Here is a 6,327-nt window from a genome sequence, read left to right on the forward strand (position 1 = left end):
TCAACTTGTATGGGAGGGAACTAAGAATGTGATTTACTCTGTTAGGAGTGGCTATCACAAGGGGAAGGAGATAATGGAGAAGAGCGCAGGTTCATGCTCAGACTCAGGGTCAAACAATGAGCTATGGAGGCAAATATGGAAGACACGGGGACCACCAGCTCAACAACTGTTTATGTGGAAAGCGTGCCACAATGTTTTGCCCACACAAGCAAACCTCAAATGGTGTCACCTTATCTCGGACTCACTCTGTCCCTTATGTGGCTTATATGAAGAAACGGTGGGACATCTCCTGTGGCATTGCCAATCGGCCAGGGATGTATGGCTGGAGGGTCCAAAGGCACTGCACAAATGCACAAGCGACGACATCAATTTTAAGGAGCTCTTCTTGTGGCTTATAGAACGGCTGGAAGAGGACACGTTTCAACTATTCACCACAGTGGCACGCTTGTTGTGGTTTAGAAGAAACCATGTTGTCCACGGTGGTGAGTTGATGTCTCCGGTCTCACTTATGTAGTAGGCACAAGAGCAAATTAAAAATCTTGAGAGAGCCCTAGCCACACTGGGCAGAGAACCCCCCTCTGCAATTCCGATTCCCCGGAAGGCAAGATGGGAAAAACCACAGCACTTTATCAAAGCAAATTGGGATGCTGTAATTTCTAAGGAGCAGAACATCACGGGAGTGGGCGTGGTGCTTCGGGACCACAGAAGTGCGGTGCTTTCCTCTTTCTGCACTTATAAATCGACGGCTATGGAACCTTCAACTGCGGAGGCCATGGCAGCCTAGTATGCCACAGAGATTAGCAAGAAAATGGAAGTGGGACTAGGGGTGGGCAAATTAACCGTTACCGTTTAACCGGCCGTCTACCGGCTTCGACCGAACTGATATAAACCGTAGCCGATATGCCGATATCCTTATCGGTTAAAAAAAGTATACTGGAATTCGGTCCAGTCCGGTCCGGTCCGGTTAAGATTTTCTTATCGGTTAACCGGTTTAACCGATAAGAACCGGTATACTGTTCACCAAGGGAAAACGGCGCCGTTTTAGTGTAGTTTTAAAATCCCATTTTTTCGGTTTTTGCCCTCTGTGGCTCTGTTAGTCGAATAAGTGGAATAACTTAATAAGAAATTAAGAATTGCCGAATACCCGAATTGGATTGCAAATCGCCAAATCCCTAACTCCCAGCTGACCGTCACCTGACTCACCCACAAACCCACTCTTTCACTTTGCGCCGCTCTCTCCCCAGACCCAATCGGCCAGTCCCCACTCCGGCACTCCCAATCCAGTCCGGCTGAGTCCCCTCTCTCGCCTCTCTCTCCTCTCTCGCAACTCGCAAGCCTTAGCCGAGTCTCTCACTCTCTCGGTCTCTTCCCTCTCTCGCCTCTCTCGCAACTCGCAACTCACAAGCCGCGTCTCTCAGACTCTCACTCTCTCGGTCGCTTGCCTCTCTCGCCTCTCACAAGCCGAGTCTCTCAGACTCTCACTCTCTCGATCTCTCCCCTCTCTCGCCAGACTCGAAGTCTGGAACGGTGGAACGACTCGAACCCACTCAACTCAGTGAACCCACTGTAACTTCGGTGCATTGCTCACTTGCTCCGAATCTCCAATTGCCTAGCCTATTCAACCAAATCCACTCATCCCAGACTCCCAAAGTCCCAGTAAGATCAGAAACTCTTGATTCCTCGGCTGAGTCGCCTCTCTGTTACAGAACTTACAGGTAAACCGTAAACTCTGTAATTTTTTTTTTTTTTCTTTTGTTGTTTTCTTATGTGGCATCTCTGACCCTCAGGCAGTGCACCGTGTGTGAATTATTTCAGTTTACTTCCAATTTCCGACTTCCCACCAAATCAAGCTCTGAGCCCTTGCTTCAGGTAAAGAAATCGTTTATGAATTATGCTCAATAGTTTGGAAAATCTTTGGTTGTTGTTGAGATTTAGAATGGGTATTTCAGTGTTGTGTTTTGATATTATTTCGTTGTTGATTTGTTGGCGGTTGAGAATGGGAAAACTTTTCTTGGCTAATTTTATGGTACCCACGGCCACGGGTTCACTGGATAACACATTACAATTTACACATGTATCTTGAATCATTGATTTGCATTTTGCACTATTAGGTGAAAAACTCAGTTTTATGAACACCATAAATCAGCAAATTAATTTTGCTAATTAAAACCAACCATTAGTTTGAGTTTTAGTCATAGCCCATAGGTCAAACATTGTCACATTAGCTAATTAATTTCAACTATTACTTTTTACTTCAGTTCATATGGCTGCACCTCGACCTTCGACATCAACTAGTGCTTCTTGTCCCATAGGCATAGATGATAGTGAAACCTTTGATGAAGACACATTTGATGAAGAAATCTTTGATGATATTGATGAATCTGATGAGCTTGATACCCAAGGGATTAGATGTGCTGGTTCTAGGGGTTTTAGGGCAGCACCTCATGGTCGTACTCGTGGTCGACGACCCCCAATCCCTTGTAAAAAAAGATTAAGAACAAAAAGATCTTCAGTATGGGACCATTTTACTAAAGATGCAAATAGTTCTGAAGAGGCTCCTATTGCAAGTTGTAACTATTGTGGGGCTCAGTATAAATGTCATGGGACAAACAATGGCACCTCTAGCATGTTGTACCATTTCAAAAAATGCCAAAAGTATAAGAGCTTAAAAGCAAAAACAGATGGCTCTCAATCTAAATTCACCTATATGGCCGGGCAGAGTCAGAGTGATGGTAGTATTGGTAATAACTTAATTGTTGGGAAGTATTCTGAAAAACTTATTAGGGAGACTCTTTGTGAAATGATCATTGTTGATGAATTTCCATTTTCAATTGTGGAGAAGATGGGTGTTAAGAAAATGTTTAAGGTTCTTGAGCCTCGTTTTGAGCTTCCTTCTCGCTACACAGTGATGAAGGATTGTGTTAAGTTGTTTATGACCAAAAAAGAAATAATCAAAAAGAAGTTGATGATGGTTGGTCAAAGGGTTTGTTTGACAACTGACACTTGGACTTCAATTCAGAATATGAATTACATGGTTGTAACAGGACATTTCATTGACTCTACTTGGAAATATCAAAAAAGAATATTGGCATTTCGCCAAGTGTCGGATCACAAGGCAATAACGATTACTAAGGAAATAGAGCAATGTTTGGTGGAATGGGGGATTACTCGTGTGTTGGCGATAACACTTGACAATGCAAGTGCTAATGATAAAGCAATTAGTGAGTTTGGTAAAAGAAATATGTCCAATAATGATGTTATTTGTCGCCATGAGTTTGTTCATGTGAGGTGTTGTGCCCATATTCTAAATTTAATTGTGAAGGAGGGTATGAAGGGTGCACATGATTCAATTGAAAGGGTCCGAAATATGGTGAAATATGTGAAGGGATCCCCCCAAAGATTAGCCCTCTTTAAGTCTTGTGTAGAAAGGAAGAATCTTGGGTGTCGGTCTTCCTTGACTCTTGATGTTTCCACTAGATGGAACTCTACTTATACCATGTTGGAGGCGGCACAAAAGTATGAAAGGGCATTTAATCTTATGTTAGATGAAGATTCTAATTTTGTACATTATTTGAATGATGATTGTGGAGGGAGGGATGTGTTGGGGGCTCCAAATGAAGATGATTGGAATAAGGTTCGACACATTGTTAAATTCTTGCGTGTATTTTATGACGAAACAATTCAGATGTCGGGTTCCTTGTATTCAACTTCTAACTTGTTTTTTGGTATTCTTCAAAATGTTTATCATTGTTTGGATGAGTATTGTGAAAGTAGTGATTATTCATTGAGTACCATGGCAATGCAAATGAAAGAGAAATATGATAAGTATTGGGGAAATTTTTTGTCTATTAACCCCTTGTTGTTTGTTGCTTCGGTGCTTGATCCACGTTACAAGATAAATGTCTTGGAATTTTGGTTCCAAACGAATGTGGGTCTAGAAAAAGCAGAAGAAATTGTTACCAAATTAAAGAATGTCTTGAACCGGTTATATGAGCAATATGCTAAGAATGAAAGTGGAAGTGGGGCTAGCTTGGCTAGGTTTGGAAATGAAGAGCGTAGTTGCACAAGTTCCGAAAGTGTGGGTACTAATAAGAAAGATGCTTTAGCTATTTACCATTCATTTCGGGCGTCCAAAAATGTGATGATGTGTCGGACAGAGATAGAGCAATATTATACGGAAGAGGTGGAGACTCCAAGTGACAACTTTGATATTTTAATGTGGTGGAGGGTAAATAAGGTAAAGTTTCCGGTTCTCGCCGAGATAGCACGAGATGTCCTGGCAATTCCACTTACTTCTGTTGCTTCTGAGTCGGCCTTTAGCACCGGAGGTCGCATCATAGATCCTTTTCGGAGTTCTTTGGCTCCGAAAACAGTGGAAGCTCTTATTTGTTGTCAAAATTGGTTGAGATCTTCTCCCAATTTTCAGTATGTTGAGTCACTCTTGCCTGACATTGAAGATGAAGAAAGCTACAAGCTTGAGTCGGGTAATATTTGTTAATTTCAAATTTATTTATTATTCTAATTATTTGATTAAATTATTTTTACTAATCCTTTAAAAATTTCATTGTGGTAGAAATTTTGTCTAATTCCCTCACATTTGACACGAATTAAGGCTTAATGGATGAACTTTGCGGGGTAATGTTTTGTTTAAAGTATTTGGTAAGTTTTTTGGATCTTATTTTTTTCTTATGTGATATTTATTTCTTACTCTTTAATATTAATTACTAATAGTGATTCACTTTATTTATGTTTTGATTTGTTGGATTATTGAAGGAAGCAAATTTAAGGAATTGAAGATAATCTATGTTTGAGGTGGCTCAAGGAAATTATTGTGTAACCGTGTTGATGTTGATGTTTATTCATACTGATCACTATCTTTATGTTTTCTTGCTTTTATATTTGTGTAATGGTGTTGCCTACTTGCCCATGAGGCCATGGCTTATTTTCCTTTTGCTAAGTGACTTTAATTAGTTAATACTTTGTTTATTATTCATTAATGAATTTTATTTTAATTTGAGTTTGGGTAGGTTTGATGTTTTTTTTTTAAGTGATGGCATTTGATGAGATTTCTTTGCATTTGATGGTTTTTGTTGGCGCTGGATTATGGAACCTGATAGAGTTCCTGTTTTGAAATTTTTCCTGTAAGAATTTCTTTTGCTGGTGTATATATTGGCTTTCTTTTTCTGGTGAATTTCTATATCTCATGGGCCTTCACATGATCAATTTGGCTCCTAACATGAATATTTCCAGAATCTTTGTACAATACCACATGGTAAAGTGGTAAACATCTTTCTTGGCTCTTCAATCACCAAATTTCATTCAAAACCGGGAGACTTCAGGCTTCAACACATTTAATTTCATTCTACAAAAACCATAAATTATAACAAACTAATCCCACATTAAACTGACGAGATCCAAAAAAACCAGACCTGTGGGGAGGAGGGAATTAATCGGTTAACCGGTTTAACCGGACCGTTTAACCGTGTACCGTTTTAACCGAAATTATCGGTTAAAATTCTTATTGGTTTGATATCGGTTAATAAACCGTTTAACCGAAAATTATCGGTTAATAACCGATAAGGTCCTTAACCGGACCGTTTTGACCGATACCCAGGCCTAAGTGGGACACCTCATTCTCGAAGGTGATGCAAAGGAAATTACCCAAGCTTTGCAACGGGAGAGTTCATGGAAAGGGGTTTACTGCATGTTAACTGCTGCAGCAAGGCGGAATCTACTCCAGCACCGCGAATGGCACGTTCGACATGTGGCTCGACAAGCTAATGACACGGCTCACAGATTAGCCAAGGTGGCAATTCTACTTAAGGAAGAGACCCTGTGGATCAGGGATTATCCAGATTGTATTCATGCCAATGTCCTTGCTGAGCAAGGGTCTTCGTAATCAATGAAATGAGTCTTATTTTTCAAAAAAAAAAAAAATATATATATATATAAAATTTAAGAAAAGAAAACAAATACACTAGATCACATAAATCTACTAAAATTTAAAAAATCTCACTTCACATGTATGAATGTGATGTTTTCGTTTTATTTTCTTAAGTTGTATTAAACTGAAGGTGAAAGAAAAAGAAAAAGGAAAAAAAAAAAAAATTATACTACATCCCCGTAGAAGTATCACTCAAAGTCTCAAACTCTCAAACAAATAAAGGGTGGGCATGCTAGAGAAAAAAAAATATACTGATAAGAAAAATTGATGGACCCGAGCAAACTCATTGCACCTGGACAAGAGGCCCATTCTAAAGGGATCTGGCCCAAGCCCATAAAGAGACTAAATCAAATTATAAATCTAGTGTCTTTCTTATTTAATAT

The 6,327-nt window shown here is 39.7% G+C and overlaps 1 long non-coding RNA gene across 1 annotated transcript; it reads left to right on the top strand.

The window, feature by feature from the left end:
* Window positions 1-3,990: 3,990 nt before the first annotated feature.
* Window positions 3,991-4,840, top strand: LOC132166750 (uncharacterized). The gene is made up of 3 exons (XR_009438600.1): window positions 3,991-4,484; window positions 4,574-4,659; window positions 4,774-4,840. It is a non-coding gene; the product is annotated as an uncharacterized LOC132166750 (long non-coding RNA).
* The last annotated feature ends 1,487 nt before the right edge of the window (window positions 4,841-6,327 follow it).

Source organism: Corylus avellana, chromosome ca11 (assembly GCF_901000735.1).
Source record: "Corylus avellana chromosome ca11, CavTom2PMs-1.0".
In the NCBI taxonomy this organism is placed as follows: Eukaryota; Viridiplantae; Streptophyta; class Magnoliopsida; order Fagales; family Betulaceae; genus Corylus; species Corylus avellana.